This window comes from Struthio camelus, chromosome 2 (genome assembly GCF_040807025.1).
Source record: "Struthio camelus isolate bStrCam1 chromosome 2, bStrCam1.hap1, whole genome shotgun sequence".
Classification (NCBI taxonomy): Eukaryota; Metazoa; Chordata; class Aves; order Struthioniformes; family Struthionidae; genus Struthio; species Struthio camelus.
Genome location: NC_090943.1, coordinates 20,708,676 through 20,729,826, shown reverse-complemented (window position 1 = coordinate 20,729,826; position 21,151 = coordinate 20,708,676). Strand labels below are relative to the sequence as shown.

The 21,151-nt window shown below is 39.1% G+C and overlaps 1 protein-coding gene across 9 annotated transcripts in view; it reads left to right on the top strand.

Moving 5' to 3' along the window:
* KIAA1217 (KIAA1217 ortholog) overlaps window positions 1–21,151 on the top strand; it is a 248,783-nt gene that overhangs the window by 80,018 nt on the left and 147,614 nt on the right. For 2 of the 9 annotated variants that reach the window (XM_068934552.1, XM_068934554.1), the window contains exon 1: window positions 18,675–18,913. The exons of the other annotated variants lie outside the window; for them this stretch is intronic. The gene's annotated coding sequence lies outside the window, so the exon portion shown is untranslated. Of the gene's footprint in view, window positions 1–18,674; window positions 18,914–21,151 lie in introns of those variants that run through there. 9 annotated transcript variants of the gene reach the window in all.

Sequence of the window (21,151 nt, the reverse complement as noted above, 5' to 3'; positions counted from 1 at the left end):
TTTCACATCAGATCTACACCAGGCTCTGTTGCGTATGCACACCTATAGCAGATCGCCACTGTGACAAAGAGGGACTCTTGCTGCTCTGGGGTCCAGTAGCTTCGTGCTAGTGCCAGCCCATTACCCGGGGTATGGATTTTGAGAAGGAGGGAGCCGTTTGTGCTCCTGTGGCAGAATCGAGAAGAAAAAGGAGTCTCTCAGCTCTGTGCTGCTCCTCCGGTGCCTCTTGTGTAAGCCAGGTATAGCTCTGATGAAGAGCCAGGGCTTTCATGTGTGGGACTTGCATAAGAGTTAATGCAAGTTTTTGGCTATACAGATCTTTTTTTTTTTTTCCAAAAAACTTCTTTCTGTAAAGAGGGAATGCCCTTAAGCGTTTGTTGTTATTATTGTCCTATTGTCTGTATATGTTTCTAGGTTGATTTTGAAAGGCACAAAAACCTTAAAGTTATTAAAGTAGTTATCAGATGTTCTGAAGAAGGAGACTGATAGTCTATGGAAGAAAGACTCCTCCTGAGCCACGTTAAAATACAATTCAGTTTTATCTCACAGTTTCAAAATTTGTCATACACTGTCCAAAACCCAAGTTACTTTCTTCTCTAATTTTACTGAGTGTTTATATATAAGGTTTAATCTATTTCTTGGAAGTCTTCCAAGACTATGGAGTAACTGGCATTTTGTGGGCCTTTTCTGGTTTGAAGGGGTTAGAAAATGGTAGACTTCAATTCAGAAGATACTTGAACAGTGGAGACAAGTGAACTACTTTTTTCCCCTCTCTTCTCTTGCTACTGCTGAAATGTTTTGGGTTTGAGATATCTTTTCTCCTCTTGCTGTGATGTCAGGTAATGCTTTGTTTTAAAGGAACAAGCTCGATCTTGTTTTTGCGTGACTTAAACCTGCCTCAGAGATGTTACTTTGCCAAGAATAGTTCTAACTACAATACATTTGACAGTTCTCTATCTGTGACTATATTACATAGCCAGAGCCAGCTTGAAATTTTGAGACATTTCTAGTAGTTTATAAAAGGAGAAATGAGGAAACATGGGGAAAAAAGTTAACAAATACTCAAAAGGGCACTTGTGAAAATCTTCTCTTCTCTTTTTTTTTTTTTTTCTTAAATGTGTTTTAGTGGAGTCCCCTCACTTCATTCCTGTTAGTGGTGTGTTATTAGAGGAAGAGTTGGTTTGGCTTTTTGTGATATATCACAGCTATGTGATTTTACTTATAAAAACTGTGAAAAATAATTTTGAATTTAAACAAAAAAATTTTCCGTTTTAGGCAAGTGATCAATATGAAGACCATTTTTTCAAAGTGACATACAACCTTTTAGATTGGATTTACTTGTTGTGCAGCATTTTGTTGTTGTGCAGACTGAAACTAATTTGGAGTAAAACCTATAGATTTATTGAATTCACCTGGCAAAACAAATGTAGCTTAGGTAATCATTCAGTATCTTATTGTGTTAAAATAAACATGGAATAACAGCTCTTTTTCACAACTAAAGAATTTGTGTGTTCTTTTGTTCTGAGCTTTCTGCCACCACTTGTCAGACTTCCATGGGTGCTACCAAGAAATTTGTATTTTTGCTGTTGCCTTCCCCCACCCTGCCGTTTTTTTTTTTTTTTTTGAGAGCGCTATCAGCTTTTGAGAGCAGGATAGCTTTTCTAACTTCTTTTCTAATTTCTTCTGAAAAAAGTAGTCAGACAAAAGTTATCAAACCTTTTAACTGAGATTTGTTTAGCCACTACTGCTTTGCTTTTGGCTTATCTTCCCTGTGGTTTGAAAACTTTCTTGAATGTCTGGCTTCTGTGATTTTTCAGAGGTCTTTTAAAATGCCTTCATCATTTCAAAAGGTTCACTCTGCCTTCAAATTGTTTCAGTGAGACCAAGGCGATGATCTAGTTTTACTTACTTCAAGATATGGCAAAGAGCTATGTTTGGAACCACGAGTTTACATATTGTTTGACTGCTCCTTTAACTAGAACAGCCAACCTGAATCCCCACTGATCGCTCTTCCAACCCACAAAGTCACATGCATTTGTTCAACTAAATTCAGCAAAATAGTTGAGTCTGGCAGTGTGCTGTTGAGATCAGCAGAGGTAAGCTATTTTATCTGAAATTTAAGAGGCAGGGAAAGTTGAAAAAGAGCTATGGAAGGAAGAAAACTTTGGAAAACCTGGGCATGGAAAATACTTTGCCTTTTAAATTGGAGGTTGATAATTTGAGAGCCTTTGCTGATTGCAGGTATGGTAGCAGCATGTCTTGTGTTAGTTCCAGATCTTTTGGAGTGTTACACTTAAACGTAGAACTATTAAAATCCTCTTGAAAACTAGTGACCAGCAGAAACTGCAGAGTGAAGATTATGTTGTGATAATGTGCTCAACGAAAGTGTGTAATCTACTTCTTATGTGAGTAAAGCACCTTGGTTCACAAATAAAGAAAGAATTTGCAATCTTCTTGTTAGTAAGTGAGAAAAGTATGTAGTCATAAACGGCAGTTCTGCCATTTGATCATGTGAAAGTCGAGGCTCCAAGAAGCATTGCAAAGAACAAATCTGCCCAGCCACATCAGCTATACGATATCTCAGCTCTCCTGTCACTTTTTTCTCTTTGAAGATGAGGATCAGCCAGTTGTTTCTCATCTAAGCTCCGGTTTCAGACACGTAGTAGGCATGATATCCCCCAGTGGAAATGAAACTGATGATCAAGCAGTGTAATACAGGCACCTCACTGTCTTTCCTAAAAGCTCCATGTGAACATGTAGCAGGGCAGATGGTGTGTAGCAACCAAGCTGTTCGGTTTGGAGCATCGCACAAAGCAGGAATGTGTGAACATCATCCTGGCTTCACCCGCCTGGGTGGTTATCTGTGTTAACTGTGTTTCATAGTAAATGGTTTCAAAAGAATCTGATAAAATTGCTAATATGAGCCCTAATTTTGAGCAGTATTTTATGACCGATATGATTGTAATTTGCTTCTGTAAGTCCAAAGTGCACTAATCAAAAGAAAAGTGATGCTGAGAATGAGAAAAATGATTGTGGGAGTTGTTTCTTCTCTTCAGTCTACTCAAAAAGAGACAATGAAACAAGTTAATAATTTATCATATTACAAAATCTAAAGCAGGCTTTCTCAGATAAATACTGTAGTATGAGTTCTATTTGACTCAGCTACTATACCGTCACAGAAAAGAGAGATAACTACTCCTTATCAGTAGAGCTAGTTCTTTTCTGCCAGATTGTGCTGGACAGAAAGGATAAGGGGTAAGATCACAGGCCATGTAGCAGGGCTTTTGCCCCCTTTTTGATAATTAACAATCTGGAAGTTGACAGGACAAAAGTTGTACTTAGTCCTTTGACACATTGCTGGGCTACTTCACATGAAAGCAGTTTAGTCTTAAATCTAAGCAGTTTTATGCAATATGGACTAATCCAACCATTAAGAACGAGCTTATTGTGTAAGGATTTGTAGATTTTTTTGGTAGACCAGGAAACTTTTCCAAATTTTGTTCAGCCACAGCAGTAGATAAATAAAATGAAAGCAAACTATGATGAAGTTGTTTTGCCTGTTCTCCCAGGATTTCTTTTACAGGGTAATTCTTTGTCTTCTCTTCTGCATTACTGGCTGCCACACTTCATTTGTAGACTACAGTGACCTTTACAGAATGACTAGTAGCAGCAAGGGCTTAGGGATCACTGTCTTGATAGCTGGAGAGAGAAGATTATTTTAGCATCCATGAAATTGTCTAAACATTGCAGTATCAAAAAGATACAGATTCCTCCTCCCAACTCCGATCATTTTTACAGGGGGCTGAGGTGTATTAACTTCCAGCATGGTTAGGCCATTGGAACAGGTCATCTGGCATGATTTCAGTCGTGGGAAATAGCTGGTCAATGATATCAGTGTAGTTTCTATTCTTCCTTCTGCTAAGCTGCAATCAAGAATGTAAGAGGCTGCAGACCCCAGCAGGAGAAGGTCTTTACCTAGATATTTCCCCAAGGAGATGTTAGAGGGTGGAGGGTGGATAGAGGATGATTAGGGTGCCTCAAGACTTGCCTCCCCGCGGGGTTAGTGAAAAGAGAAGTCGGTGTCTCTGCAGGGGCTGTGGAGCTGCTGGGTGAATGTAACAACATGACGCTCATGTTCATACCAGTCTTCCCTTAGAGCTGGAAGGGTAGATGTGTCCTGTGTGGAGGATATATACCTAAAACATGAGACCGACGTGGACAATGACTTCTTGTAGGGAAGTCAGGCTTCTGGGGCCTATGAAAATACTTATTTTCACTGCTGTGCACCTGAGAACATAACCAGTAGGGGAGGTGTGACTACATGTTGGTTAACATCAGTGGCATGCCCTAAAGGTTGGTTATAAAGTGCTCCCATCCTGGTTTGCTAACTTTGGTTTAACAAAATGTCGCAAAGTTTGGACTTTCAACCTCATTTTATTTTTTTGTAAGTGTGTGATGAAATATAAGTTGATTTGGGAGACGATAAATAGATCTAGTAGTTAAAATTTTCCAGATAGGACAGTGTTAAATGTGGTCACTTTTTGACATAATTGTTGGGAATAACATGTTAAAAGGATGTTTTTAAGGAAATGTAGCTTCTCACTGGGATCTGGATTTAGGTCAAGAAATTCACTTTGCTTAGGTTGCCAAACAATTGCGGTAATAATCTTTTGACATAGAAGTTTGACATTTGTCCTGTCAGGTACTCAGTATTTTGTTATGAAATTGGAGTGTATCCCAAACTCAGACAGCATATTTTAATATGAGATTATTTTTTGTTTCCTGAATACTTCATCGTTAAAGTATATAAAAAAGTTGGCAAGTAATTTTAGAAAGATGTGAAGAGCGAGAAGTGTTAGAACGATAAATATCTATAAAGAAAAATACAAAGAAAAGTAGGCAAGGAAAGGTTGTAGTTGGATGTATCAAGATATTATTTGGGTAGGGATTCTCAGGGAAGGTTAGAGCCAGACTAATGGAATGTGAAAGCAAAGAAACCTTCTTAACAAATGTGTGCACATGTTCATGCACAGACACGTGCACTCACGGTCTGTGTACGGCAGAATTTGCTCCTGATAGTTTGAAATCATGCAGGTACCTGCAGAATCACTTTGTGGTGAAGAATAAAGCCAATTAATGATTACAAGCATGGTGTACATACCTGATACATCTAAGATAAGTGTTTAATATACTGCAATAATATATGGATCAAACTTTTCAAACATAAAAGCTTAAAAGAAGATATAGTTGATATAGATGGTATTGAGAGAACTAAGAGCGACTGTTCTTAAGAGGCATTATAAATTTATAATACCAAATGACTTTGTAAACTTGTGCCTTTTGAAAAATATAAAAGAGATAAATTAACTACATATGAACAAGTGTGAGATCATGTATCATAGAAAAGGCTAAGACAGAGGGGACCTCCAGAGATCATCTGGTCCAACCTTCTGCTGAAAGCAGGGCTTAGATTACGTTCTCCAGGGCCCCATCAAGTTGAGGCCTGAATATTTCCAGTGAAGGAGATTCCACCACGTCTCTGCACAATCTATTGCAATTTTTAATTGTATTCATAGAGAAGATTGTTTTCTTATATTGAGACAGAATTTCCCATGAAACAAATTTTGCCCATATTTAGGAACAAGGCAGGCTCTACCCAGGAAAACAATAAGTCTAGAGAGGATTTAAAGATGTTATGAACTGCAAGTTAACAAGAGTTTCTAGTGTAAGGCTGTTGTAAAAGAAAGGGGATTATTTTCCAGCAAGATAGCAGCTAGGATTTGAGAGTAGTCAAGACAAGACTAGCCGCTATAGTTCTAAGCTCAGTGTTGTTGAAAGAATGTTGAACCATGGGAGTGTTGTGGAAGAAAGTCACTGAAAATGGTTTGAGGTCTGGTGAAATTACTTCTCTCTGAGAAACTTGAATTTTTCAATCTGTTAACCCTATCAAAATAGAGAGGCTCCTTGATTAAGGATACACGTCTCTTGAAGGAGGAGAAAATATATTTGTTTTATATTGACTCTGTAGAACAGCAATGAAAATCATAACAAAAACTAAAGGTTATAGCTGAAGCGTAGGGCAGATTCAAATCAAGAGTAATGCACAACATTTTTCACAGTAAAAATGATTCATTATTCTGACATATTATCAAGGGAAGCAAGAGTTTCTTCATCTCTCTAAATCTTCAAACTATGACAGGTTGCTTTTCTAGCTGATATACTTTTGTCAAACAAAAGTTACTGATGAATAGGGCTAACTGGTTGAGATTTATTGGTTCTTCCTTGGCCTTGGTTTTGCAACTGAGGCTCTTGGCTGTTCATGCAATTTTTTTTTTTTTAAGGGCTGTGCGTAAGGAATGGAGCCTGACTCAGTTGCTTTTCTATATGGCACTGTATAGAGAATGAAGTATTTCAGAAAAACAAAATTGCTTTAGTTCTAAGAAATGGAGACTAATAAGAAATATAAGATACAAAGAGGAGAAGTAAGTAAGTGGAATATTACAAAAATAAGAATTAGAGTAAGCAGAATTTCCCATGTATAATTAGCGTAATAATGCATATTTTCTTATGGTCCCAGTTAGGACTCATGGTACCAGTATATAGCTGTCATGAACAGGCACATGAAATGCCTAAATGGTCACTGCCTCCAAAACTTCCCAGTCTGAAGATGCTCTACATTCCGGGGAAATTTTTTTCTTTAACCAAAACTTTGAATTTCTCCTCAGGTATTCCTTGGAAAAATTGCTGTTTACTTCAATGAATGCTTTGCAAACATTAGAGATCCTAGGGTTGGCCCGCCCTGAAATTGCTATTTTATATGGTAACACTGAAATCCCCCTTTATGTTTCACGTATTGTAGCATGCCAGTTATGGATGTGATTATAGTGAATTTTTCTGAACATGGACAAAACTACGACATACGTTAGAGCAATCAAGAAATAACCCGTAATCAAGTTGTTCTGGGGCGTGTTGGGATAGCAAAGGGAACAAAAAACCTATCACTGAAGCAATGTTCAGCAATGCACGACAGTATACCTGAAAATGGGATATTGTACTACATTGACAGTTATTTGCTGATACCACAGAATAAGAAGTAAGAGTCTATCTGAAGGAAGAAGATGATAGAAATCAGGATGAGTTTTCAGAGAGGGAATGAGGAGAACGAGGTGACATAGCCTGAGAATGAGGAACTTCTTGTTGAGACCAGACCAAAGCCAGGAAGAAGAAAAGGGCAAATGCTACATTTACCAAAGTAGTACAGGGAATCTCTCTGCAGAAAATAATTCTTGATAGGTTGTGATAATCGTAGCAGTATGTAAAAAATAAAAAAGGAAGGGAAGCAAGATACTGCAAATGCAGTGTTTTAGGCTCTAGGCTTAGCACAGGTCTTGCAGTGAAATGCTGCTGTGCTGGATAGCTGACTGCAGCTGGGGAAGAGCTGCGGGAAGCCAGTGGCCAAGGTGAGCGCACAGAAAGCTGCGGGGGCGAAGGAGCCGTGACTATAGGGCCTGGGGAAGGTACCTGTGGAACAAGGTATAGAAGGTCCATATGTGTTTGCCTGGGGAAATTAAGCTTTAATTTGGTTGTATATAGCCTGGCCAGGAGGTAGCTGTGGGGATCTTTACTCCAGTCAGCGGATGGTTCCAGAGACCATCTGAACCATATCTGCCTAAAAGTACATTTACATGTGCATAGATAATTTTCTTTTAAAACCTTATTTATTGAAACCATCAATAAACATTAAGGTTTTTGTGATTCGTGACTTCAAACCATGTGAGGAAAGAATTGGTAGTGTTACCAGTTGTAAACTTGCTAACTAGCTCTGCTTTTTCTGTAATGACTCTTTCCTTCTTTCTCCTTAGATCTTAATTCTGTTTTGAGCAAAACGAAATTTGTAATAAAAGCTGATAATAGCCTAAGGCTTTTTTTTTTTTTTAAATCTCTGAGTCTATCTGGGTAGATGTCTACATTCATAAATGTCATATTATTACAATAAACAGTGGCAAGCTTGACAGTAATAATAGTAAGACAGTAATAATAGGCGTAAGAACTGAATTATACCCATGCCCCAGTGGTATTCTTTCCAGTTTTGTGTGGGTACTCCCAGAGAGGTTTGTAATCTCAATCAGCTGTTTTGGCTCTGAAAATAAACAGAATTCATCTCCAGGCTTCTCAGTCTATTGTCATTTCCTCATGGTTATATGCAGCGGACATGAATGTTAAAAAAAAAAAAAAAGTTGTTATTGAGAATTTAGAAATTTTTCTCTGCATTTTTCTGAAATTTCAGCCTGAATGAATAAATTCAATTAAGAATTAAAATCAACCTAAACTTTGTCCCACTCTCAGCATTTACCCATTTTGAAATGTATTTAATTTGCTTCTCTCTCTCTCTCTTTTTTTTTTTTTTTTTTTTTTACTTTGCACTGGTTTTGGAAGCATTGTTTCTGAAGTGCTGTCAGGGAATTAATTTTCTTCTCAGCCAAAAGCAGGAATATTGGAATGCTTGTAAGTACATCTTTGCATAAGGAGCACTTAATTTAATATTTAGATCCCCCAAATTTTCAGGATATTTCAGGATAAGTTTCAGATAAAAAAAACTAACCACATTTGAAAAACTGAGTCAAGAACCAAAGCTGTGAACTTGGGGATTTATTCACTGAGATGGTAAATACTTCCTTAAACTCAGGCTCTTCAATGCTGCTACCAAAACTTCATTCATTAGGCACCGATAGAAAGAAGCAACTTTGGATCAAAATTTTCTGTAAAATTAAATTTATTTCCTGTTTTCCAGGTAACTGTGATTTAAAACATCTCCCCTTGCCAAGAATATGTAAACTTGTCTGCAACTTTCATTTCAGTCGATAGTTTCTTGCCTTTAAAAGGAATGAATGTGTTGTTGTTAAAACAGAAGAATAATCTACATGTCAGTTTTTATTAGAAGTATATTAATTCTCCATTACAAGCCAAAATAAATAATTTACAGAAAAACAAAGTGGCCAGAGAACATTCTAATAAGTCAAATGAATAGTTGCTCTATATTAGATCCTCTGCTGGAGCTGACTATTATTTGGCACTGGCTTTTTAAACTTTGCTAACAATTACAGTACACCTGTATAACGTGCGTGATAGAGTCAAGTGATTAATGACTCAGAAAACTTCCACCCCAAAACCCCAAATGCTCCCTTTCGTGTTTTCGCTCCCAGCACTCTTGATGAGTTGGGTCTTGTTTTCTACAAAGTCTCCAGAATGGGTGCAGAGCTTTGTGACTGCTGTGAAGGCACTCGTGATATTAAACTGAATTGACCTCGGTCGTCGTCATTTCTAGCTCCGAAGTGACACGCTCCCTCCTCAGCCTGTGGATTTCTAATGCTGCAGAACACAGTATAAACACTGTGAATAGTGCTAAGCTTGTGGAAGACCTTTAAAATTACATGTTAATCTGTGTGAGACAAAGCTGCTGAGGTTGTAAAGCTCAGTGAAAAGGACAACGAAATGGGAAACTTTTTTTTCTTCCTCCTCTTGACTCTCGTATTGTTACAGAACCAGCTTGATCTCGCTCTAACTGCCCTCTCCACAGATACCGCCCTGTGCTTGTTCCACTGCTTGATGAAGCCTCAGTTCACTGTCTCTGGGGGTTTCTAGCGTAGCTTCTTCATGGTGTGAAGAGATCAATGGCAAATGCAGTGCACCCTTTCTTTCCAGGACCTCTTTTTGCTTGGCTTGGCTGTACTTTGTCCTGCCACTTAATACTGCAGTGAAGCTGACATCTGAATGTGTGCTGCTGAACTTCTCTGAAATGCAAGCATAGTGTATATTTAAATAAGCACTATGTCATTTCCACGTAGGAATGGCACTTTTCAGCTATTTCCTTCATAAAATATCAAAGACTTATTGCTGCTTCTTCTGCCTTCTGGCCCTGTGGTGAGTCCAGAGAGCCCAGTGTGGCTGGGGTCGGCGAAGTGGTAACGCGGTCCGGCAGCGCGAGGGACTGCGGGAGCTTGGTGGCACCGTCTGCCCTCCCGCGCCGACCAGCCACACGGATGCAACCGCAGAGGGGAGTGATGCGAGTCCCAAGGTCTGTGGTATTGCAGCGTGACCTAGGGGAAGGATTTCTCCTGCCGCATATTTGTGGAAATCTCTTCTGTTAAGCCTGCATAGAGAAGCCAGGAATTTTGCCCTCTGTTTATGCTAACAGAGCATGTTTATGGTTGCTGCCAGCGAAGCGTTTTGTACAGTATAATGTTATTTGGATAATAAGATACTGAGATGAGGAGAATTTCAGAGTTCATACCACTTCTAAAGTTCATGTAACGTTTTCAAATACTGAAAATGTTACTTGAAGGAATGTCTGTCTGCTGTTGTGTTGCAAGAGTAAAACAATAGCACATTTTACTTGAGACATTGGAAATAGTTTCCTCTTTTAATGAGATTGAAATAACTTTCCAACCACTTGCCTGGAAAGTTGGAAAGAGATTGTTGAACTGTTATAGAATTTTACTATTTAAGTTAACGTAACTGGTCATGTTTGTACCTGGATGGTGTGACATTTATTGTACTCAAAATGTGCAGAAGGAAATCTAAACTTTCGTGGGAAGCAAATCTTTGACTGTGTTTATTTTAATTGTTTATGTCACTGAAAGGTAGGGAAACTCATAATCCTGAATTAAACTGAACATCAAAATATCACTTGGTATTTAAAAGAAAAACCCCAAGAAATACTCTGCCAAATATACCACTTGTGTAGAATTTTACTGAGCTCTGTATTGTAATTTGTGGTGTTTGTTCATATGCAAAGCAACTATTGTTTTAAAAGACAAAAACCATCCATTCTCTGACTTGTTTGCAGTCTATGCATATCCAAAAATTAGGACTGTAAGTCATGTGAATCACAAAGAATTTGGCATACTATCCTCCAAAATTATTAAGAATTTTAATAAATTTTAATGTTCCTTAAAAGTTGTAACTAGCTATATATCCAGTCTTAAATATGTAGAACCAGCAGCATATATTGCAGATATTATTTTATACTTTGTGAAGTGAGCTGGTGCTCCTTCAGCTGATAGGCCATAGCATGGAGGCTTTCTCTGCAAAAATACAAGGAAAAATAGAAGGAAATCTCATCCAGACAGGACAGAACTTGAGGTGGATGTTGAGGACAGTGAGCACAATGGGAGATCTGTCTGGATAGGAAGAGGGGCTTCTCCCTGCTGCCTTCAAACACAGATTCTTTTGCCCCCAACAGGGAAAATCTTTTTCTCGGCTCTTCATCTGTGATCTATAGGAAGCTCCTGAGAGTGGGTGCAGCAATGCCCATACAGTGAGAGTTAAGGCTACTGTATGAGCAGTCTTCACGGATGCCCATGGGAGATAGGCATCGCAGGTCAGATTTTGGCTCATTCCTCTGACAGCGCAAGTAAGTGCAGACTAGACGGCAGGAATTTCTCTAGTGAGAGGAAATTGCCAGGTGGTTTAGAGCCAATATGTCCAACCTTTCTAACCCGTTTCCTTTTGGCCATACTTTGGGTTGGGGCCAGAGCACTGCCGCACTCCAGCCACCCACAGCTGCCGGGACAGCTTCTTAGGGACAGCAGAAACTGCTGAAGCCCATGGGCTGCTCACATTCATGACATTGGCAGGCTAGAGTCCCAGAGAAATGGTTTATTACTGGAGCACAGAGGTAGTTATCTCACCACTCAGTTCCCTAAGAAGTTCAGCCAGACCTGTGGCTTGTGTAAGTTTTATCATGATAATTTTAATAATATCTGAAAAGCTCAGATATTAGTTCACTGGGGCAGAGTAGTTAAATGTGACAGGCACTCAGATAAAATGAGATGAGAGCAGTATAAAAAACTTGGAGCTAAAAGATCTGAAACTATCCTTCAGGATTTCTAGTGAAAGTGGAGGCGGGGGTGGGGGGGAATAGGAGGTTGTTTTGCTTTTTTGTTAAAGAAAATAACAAGTAAAACAGATGGGAGACATCTCAGATTTGTCTTCCTGATCTGAAGCACTAAAGGATATTTTTTTTTGGTTTTCATTTTGAACATGGGGTAGAAATAGATTAATGGCTTTTGTTTTAGCCTCCAGTTCTTACTTGAAAAGGGTGTTTTTCTCCTCCTTTGTTCCAGATGTTACATTATGGAGAATAATTTTCTTAGTATTTTCCAAGTTCACTGAACTGCCTTATATTTTAATGTTATTGGTTAGGAAATGTACCAGTTCATAACCAATGATGTACCTAAGGCTGTTTATAGACTGCAGTGTGGGATCCATCATAGCTGAAATGGCTTAGGAAAATGAAACTTGATCCTTTTGGACAGCTGTGTATTTAGACTGAGGAGGGACTATCAAAAGAGGAAGGATGGCACTGATTTTTTACATGATGAGAATTTTGAGAGTTTGCAGTTATTTAAACAATTTGTCAGGATTTGCAGGATCTGAATGACCCCAGGGTAGTGGAGCAGCGCACAGAAAGTTCAGATGGTTGATGACTTGATTAAACTGGGTATGTTAAGGTAGTTTTGATAATATTTGTGAACATATTTTTTTATTTTACAGGCAAGGTTTAGTGAAATATGAATAATTTCCTGATGGATTTCTTTTGTTTTCTCTTTGCAGACAGGGTGTAGCACTAGACATTTCTCTGAAACTCTCAGTTCCCTTTCCAAGTGTTATTTCCAGCAAACAAATTGTCAGAGATAATTTACTGTTACTCTCTCTGTTACACTTTATCCTTTGTTTCGCATCTTGTTTCTCTGCTTGCTTCTTTCACTTTTTTTCATGGACCCATTAAGCCCCAAACAACCTACTTGAATTTTGTCCCTTAAACTGCTCTGTCTTTAAACTGCTCTCCAAGACTGGCTCGTTCCTCTGTGAGGTGTGTGTGTGCCATGGACTTTGTGGGCCATCCATCTTTGTGGACTACCATGGTGCAACTACATGACTCATTAGCGCCAGCTGTCTGAGTAATTAATATAGGCTCCCCTTAGGGACTGGAACCTGCAATATGGTACTCACCCTGAGGGAGTTATCTAGAATGGATCGGATAACACGTATCTTGAGAATGCCTATTTCTCTCCACTGATTTTTAATGGAACCCAGGGTGAACCCAGCTTAGCTGTAGGGGTCTACAATGTAGGTGCCTCAGTTTAGTGAAGATGAATCTTCAATTAATGTTTGAACAATATTTTTCTTCCAAAAAGTTTTAGTTAGTGGAGTTAGTGCGTTGCTCTCTGCCATGTTTACCCTGTTTTTCTTAAAGTTTGAGCTCTGTGGGGAAGGGGCTATCTAACTTTGTTTGCCCAGGGCTTAATGCATAGTGGATACTGTCATTATGTTAGTTAGTTAGGGTAATAACAATTTATAGAACTTAGGGTCAAGTCTCACAAAAACACAGGTGTTTCAGGGCATCACGAGCTTTCCAAAACTCAGTGCAGAATTCAGATCTCTTATTGCTTCCATAACCAAGACTGGATCCTGTTCTGCATTGTGAAAAATACTGAGACAGCAGGAGAGCTGTTGGATAAATTATAGTTTTTAAACAGCTACATCAATCAGATTACAAATAGAAGGCATAAATCACTGTGCAATGATATGTTTCTTTTCTACAGCGACACCATTGTGGCAGTAGTTCAAAAACGAGTAGAAGAAAGAAACAAAATATGGTTGGGTAGTTCAAATATGAGGATATATAGAATGTCACACAGGGCATAGAATTAAATAGTAGCTGGGAAGGGTGCCAGAAAGACTTATGGTTTCAGTTCAGAAGAGCTTTTAGTTACATGTCTTTTTTTTTTTTTTTGAATTAAAACACTGTTTTTTCTCATGCTGCTTTCTTTCAAGGGTTTCTCATGTAGCTGTTTATTAGTAAATAGCTGCTTGCAGTGAAAGACAATCTCTTTATAGCCATGATGGTTTCTGCTAGATGTGTTTGTTGACTGGGGAATTGTTGCCCTTCTGTTCATTCTAATATAATCCAGATAAGAAATTGTAAATATGTTAAACTGGACATATAACTCACTGAAGGGCTACATAAAGACCAGAGAACAAACATGATTATATATAGCACTTTTGACCTTTAGAAATCCTTAAAATAAAATAACTTGTTAAAGTGGCCTAAATATACATGCTCGTATGAAAGCTGTAATAGATATATAATAAAAGATTATTGGAAACATGTTTATTAAGCTCTCCCTAAGAGGCAGATATTTGAGAACACTGTGAAATAAAAGACTCACTTGGTATTTATCTATAACAGTATCAGAATTGCTCAAGTTTTCTCGGTGTATTGTTTGTTCAGACTGTTTAATAGATGGGGTTTATTGGAGATTGAAATCTGTAAGACATTTTAACAACTACAAAGTTGTTAAATCACAGTTAAAAACAAATAGTTAACCACTCTCTTATCATAAATTCAAGGTGAGATAATTGTAGTTGAATACCTGGTGTAAGTTAATCTTTCCATTGATGATAATTTTGTCCAATGTAGAATCAAATAGGAACTGAAATCTGGGCACTTCACATTCTGTGTAGATTTGAAGCTTACTAAAGAGATACTGAGCTACATTACTTGTATTGGTAACAAATCAGGAAAATGTTGTCACCATAATGTAGGAAATGTAAGCTAACACAAAGGGGTCGCTACAGCCTCACTTGATTTATTTGCTGTATTGAGGTACAAGGCTGCTTAGGGATAGTAGATATAGTAGCCTAAAATGCTGAACTTCCAAGAACATTATGGCTGTCATATTCTAGTCTGTAGAGGTTTTTTTTTTTTTTTGGAAACATTTGTTGGGAACATTTTGGTATCTCAAAGTGAAAAACTTGGAATTATTTTCGTTATGCTTGAATAAGATGAGAAGCATAATGGCTGGTGGTGGAAACAGGCTACTGGAGGAGGTGGACCTTTAGTCTGGTCCTTCTTGTTCCTGAAGCAATCCTCATGAGTGGTCAGAGTGGAATACAACCATTCTTTGCATAACACCAAGAGAAGCACCAGGTTTGGGGATGAAACGGAAAACTTTCCCATTTCAGTGCCATGCCATGAGTTGTCCCCATCTCTCAGAATCTCACCATGCTGGTTTTGTCTTAGCTACTCCTCAATACGTTGCATCAGTTAGTTTTTTTTTTTTCCTCCCTAAAAGATTGTTGTTTCTTGTCAGTATTTTCTCTGCAGGCATGCTACTGTTTGAACTACTTCTTCAGAGTGCTTTGACCATCTGCTTCTGTGCCTTGGACAAGCAGACTTTCTTTTCTAATGATAGCTGGTCTTCAATATAAATGAAAGCATGTTTGCATTCAGCCTGCTTGCTCTCTTTGAAATATGAAAGTTGGAGGAGTGGGAGGCAGGAGTGTATTGTTGAAAAATTTCCTGCCCCATCCATCCATGTGTCACACTAAGTTAAACTCTCACCTACTTAGTGACAAGCAGCTTATATCATCTTACATATGAGCTCTGAGTTTGTCCTGCTAAATTGAGTTTGAGCTTGTGAGTCTGAAATGTCAGAAGGCTAGAGCAGGTCAGAGCAGCAGAAGAGCATAAGTTAAAGTTGGCCATGCTATTAAATTTGTGGTTTACCGTAGGTAGATGCTGCTGCCTTTAAAGAAACACTGTTGATGAAGAATTTGCACTTTTTTCTGAAAAAGTTGTGCAAGTGAAAAGTGAAATAATTCGACAGAAGGATTAGAGAGAAATGTCTCTTACTTTAGCCTATTTATCCTCTGCCTGGCATTTCTTGTATGCTTGGTCAATTCCTCTTTTCTTGTTTGCTTGTTTGTTTGCTTGTTTGTTTTGCAGAGGAAAACATAAATGTAAATCCACAGCAGTAATAAGTAACCCCATGGTAGAAAAAGCTACCTTTATTTTGGCATGTTTAGACAGAAGAGGTGACTTGGTACTGAGTTAAAGAAGGGCATCTATTTGCATAAGTAATTAGAAATTTAAAATAATTTAACATCAAATAATGTAAAATTTTAATGCTAATAAGATGCTATGGTCCGATTTCTATTTCTCACCTGAGTTAAGAAGGCATACATATGCAGCAGAAAACATCTTCTGAAATACGTTTATCTGAATATTCAGACTGTTCAGTAGGATAGTTATGCAACTCCAGTCTATATATACTTTTGGAAACTTATTCATAGGGGCGAAAAAAGACCTTAGCTTCTAGGATGCACTGTGTTGTCTCTCTATTGATAACAGAAAATACAATGAATTTTTCAGTCCTTTGTCCCTGTATGTTGGTTTGGTCACATCAAAAACTAAATGAACTGGGCAAAGAACTTGGTTGTGACCTATGATTATCTTTTCTTTTTTTATGGACTTGTGAATTACATCTTCCCTTGCTGGTGGTGGATAAGAGTAGCATGTGGACTTTAAAACTTCAAAAATGATGCTAGGTGAAGAGCATTAAGAATAAATGTGAGCTTCATGGCCTGCTTACTTGTGAATGACTTTACCTGAGATATTAGTAATTTGCATACCTGAAGAGCATTTTGATGAAGTCAAGGAGAGCGTGTTTCAGTTGTGTTTGAGATTTGGTGGCCAAGGGCCTTGTTGGTTTGCTTTCCTGGAGGTGGGGCTGGGGCCAGCAGGGAGTAAGTAGGAGATTTGACTCTTAGTGACCAAGAACTTTGTGTCAAACCTTAAAAAAGATGAAAATAATGTCAAACTGACAGCAGTCTGCTATATAGTTTAGTTTAGATGAATCATAATTCTGAATCTTTTCTTCAGCACCTAATTGCATCCAGAAGTGGACAGTTTTCAGCTGTGTTTGAATGGTTGCTTGTTACTTAAAAGTAACAAGCTACACGCAAAGTTTGTTCTCAATGTGCTGAAGATCTTCATATGGTTTCTTTGAGGTCCAACTCAAAAACAAATTCCATTGCTGAGTGCATTTAGTATGCCTTTCTTTCCTTCATGAGGCAGTTGAACTGATGCTGTCCGAACCTCTTTTTGCGAAGATTGCCTCAGAAGAAATTCTGAGATAACTCTTCGGTGAGGTTCAAATAGGATGTGCGGTAAGATGTGAATGAGAAAGAAAATCATTTGTTAGTATAGAAGAATAAAAGGAATCCACTCCTGTGTGAGGTCTTGGGAAATCTTGTCCAGGCTCTTGTAAATGTTGCTATTTAAATGCACGGTTCATGTTTGCGCCCAGCATCTTATTTCCAGCACTGTTTTACGAGCAACACTAAAAACAGAAGAAGAGCTTTAAAAAAAAAAAAAAGAAGAGCTACCGTTCACATGCCTCCAATAAGGCAGAGGCATTTCCCATTTCTAGAAAAACACAATGAGAGAAGTAAGTTCCTCTCCTTGTTGTTTTGCAAGACCTTCTGGGGCCTTGAGAGTCTGCTGCTTCCTCTTCTAGCAGTGGCTGCAGCCTTTAGCAGTGTGGCCTGGCTAGCTGGCCATGACTTACATGAATACACTTCTCTCACTACATAAACCGTAAAGCTGATAGTAGAAGCCTGAATTAAGCTGTTTAAAGTTTAGCAAATTTAGTGGCATGAACTGGGAAGTGATTTAGGCAGAGAGATAGCCTAGAGGGTAGGAATGGAAACATATGCAGGCTTAATACTGCTCTTCTCCTAGCCTGAGAACCAAGTTGCCCTGAGAGCAGCTGTTTGGGGCTCAGTCATCCTGAACAGTTCCCCACTGGAAGAAAAAAGGGAGCAGAAGTCAGGAACAAGGCAGCCTCGTTTGGTCCCTGACTCCTCAGTGAGACAATAAGGCTTAGACTGGTCCCTCTGTCAGATAACGGTGCGGGGGAGCTGGTTTCTGGGGAGAAAGTGTTGAGAAAGAAAGCACAAGAAAGAAGTGTGGTAAAAAATACGTTAAAATCATATAGGAAGGGAGTTATAAAAGTTCTTACCTATTGTTTTCTTCCGAACTTATTCATGAAAAACTCTTTCTCATAATGAAAATAGGCAGAGGATGCAGCTTAGAATGGGATTTCTTCGCTGCACAAAGGGAAATTCCTCCGCTGTGCAGTAGGAAATACCATAAATGCATTCCCTGTGAGGTGTAACCATTGTACACAGGAAAATATAAAACTGAACTTTTCAGGAAAAACATGAGCCTTCAAATAGAATCTGTGGTTAAAACAAGTTAAATTTAATCTTATTCTAGCAGCAGAAAAAAGCACAGATTGGCTACACTGTGTAGGTCGTTGGTTAGTTCCTCAAGCAGCTCCCAAAGTCATTTCGTCTTTGTGCTCGTGCCTCTGAGCATTTGCAAGGAAAAATTGCACCATGTCCTGTGCCCTTGCTAGGTTTGCAGTTTGCAAGGCTTCAACATGAATTCAGATGATTTGATCGAAAAACAGAAGCTTGGATGTATTTCTGCGTATTGCTGTGATCCAAGGTGAAGTGAGTAAGCCTCTAGTTATCTACTGATGTGTGAAACACAATGACAATAACTTCAGAGTGGTAATAAAAGGTGAGTCAAAAACCAAATTACACATCCATATTGTCTCACTGCCTGCCTGTGGTACAGTGCTGAAAGGTGAGTATGAAACTGGGCCCTGCACTTACTCATGTTGCTCCACCCCCCCAGCATGAATGCCTCAGCTCCCTCCTTTGTAGTGACTACGAGAAGCTGGGAGCTTTTCTGGGCTGCACCTTTGGCTGAGGAAGGTCACAGACACAGAAGTGAAGATTATGTGCAGCAGAAGCACAAGCAGGGGTGATTTAATGCAGCTGGATGGGAGGCAAAGGCTGGAACAGCAAGCTCTATCACTCAGTCCTGTAACAGGAAACTTTGCATTTCCCTTTCTTCGAGAAGCTCGTGTCTGGTGGAAGTGGCTGTGTATGACGCTGCTGCGTTTGCCGGGCTCGGTCTCCCCAGCTGTCTGTGTATCTACTCCTGGCAGGGGCGCTGCCGATGCTTTGAAACATCCGACCTGACACTATTGCGGTAGGCTGGGCTGCTGCTTTCTGACTCAGTGGTACAGTTGGGGGTAGTAACCTAAGTTATGTATTTGCTTGCTGCTTGGTTAGGAGTGCTCCTACTGAAGAGCTGAGCCTAGGTCTTGACTGATGCCAAGTTCTTTCTCTTCCTGACTTAAAAGGTTCCCGGAGGGAATCCTCTGTATCTCCTGGGCTCTGGAGAGTTCCAAGATGATGGAGAGCTTATGTAGCAAGCCTAAAGATTAACTGCTCTAGCACCCCATCTTTCCTTACTCTGGGAAAGTATTGTGTGTTTAAAGAGGAGATTTTGTATCTATTCTCTCTTTATAAATAGTTGTATGGAAGGGTAATATTGGTGAGTGGGAACGAGGCATCTTACAGCAATTTTGGGTAACTGGAAGCCAATGCCAATGCAGACCTGAGAGAAGGCTCTCTCACTTGTTACAAAGATGACTGGAAGGATTTGGAAGCTGATCTCTCTCACAGATACTGTGCTCAAGATGTGCTGTCCTGCCCTAGTGTTTAGATTTTGAATCTGCTCATCTTTTGTGCGTGTGATCGAGGTGGCTGACCTGAGTAGTAATTGAGTGTACTATGTCCCCAAGATAATGGAGTGGCGTTTGGGACAATGGTGAGCAGAGAATAAAGCAAGGTTGCTTCCTTCTCCTGTAGAAACAGGGGAATGGCTTAAGTATGCTTTAGCTTATCACGGGACATGTGAAAATGAACAGCAATATTAGAATGTGGTCAGAGAAACAAAAATCTCACATCTCCCCAGAGCGTCGTCTTTATCCAAACTTAAGAAGCTAACTCACCTTGAAAGAATTGCAGGGGGAAACAGGCAGACTATAATTCACAGAAACACAGAGGAGTTTGTAGTGTTGCCGAAGGAGGTGGAGGGAAGCAGAGGTGAATACAGGCACGTGGGCGAATATAGGCGCACAGGCTCCTGGCCCAGGGCTTGCCAGCCGGGCTCCAGCTGTGAGCAGAGCTGGATCCGTGGCACCTTCTTTCCAGGGTGTGGAGGGTCTCCCTCCCTCCCTCTTCTACTGCAGCGTGAGTTTTGCAGGAAGGGTCACGTAGTCTAAAAATGAGGCTCAAACGAAAACTGGGGCTTCTGGCCCGGGGTCAGTAAAGTGGAAAGAAAGAGGCCAGCCAGTCAGCCTTGTTACATCACTTTCAGGTCTTAAAAACTTGTAATTACTTTTAGGTTGGATTTAAATAATACAAGCAAACCCAAGTCTATGACCATGCATTTTAATATAACAAATATTCAGCTTTTCTGGTTTAGTGAGGAATGGGTGGATAAAAAATACCTTACTCATCTGCAGAAAGGCTTAGTCCCAGAAAATCATGACTTTAATTACAGGAAATAATCATAAACTACTTTATATGCAATTAAAGACACTTTCTTTTGGAGATATTTTTGTAATTTATATTTTTTTCTGAAGCCAATTATCCAAAATGTTATACTCTTTCATGCCTGCAGTGCAACTTTGACTTGCATATAAATTGATTTTTTGAAGTGAAACTTTCTTTATGTATAATTGAAACTTGAGAATATTTTACCTTTATCTAGGTAATTGATTAATAGCTGCTGGTTAGTACTAGCATCTAACAGTTTTATGCTACAGTTTACTCGATTAGATAATTGTGTTCATTTAGAATGTAAATTGACACAATTACAATGGCATTTTTTAAATGTCAGCATCTTTTATGTTACTATTTAATCAGCTTTTAATCAAATGCTGAAACTGTTTGAAACAGAAAATACCTTTCATACTGAAATTTAATATAATGCTGGTCCAAAGCTTGTTAGTCGCATGGGAGACCACTCTAGGCTTTGGACCATACTCATAAGTTCCTCTTTAAAGATTTCAGAGGGCACTGATGTACTAAAGTCCCAGCAGTCCCTGAAGAAAAACATGCCCATTCAGACTGGAGCGGTGGTGCTGCCCAGAACTTTCTCAAACGACTGCAAACAAGTAATGGAGTATTTCATGGCAGCAGTAGACTTGAAGTCTAGGGAAAATGTATCCTGAAGGATATTTGCCCTTGTGGTAGCTAGAACCCCCGAAGTGGGAAGAAGGAAAAGAAAGAAACCTGTCATCTTGTTTTTATAGTGACAATTCAGGGAGGATCTTCATCTCTATTGAATATCTATTAGTCAAGAACAGAAACTAAGCAAACATCCAGGAAAATGTCAGCATGATCCTTTCTGCTTAGCAGGCAGGAAGATGAACCA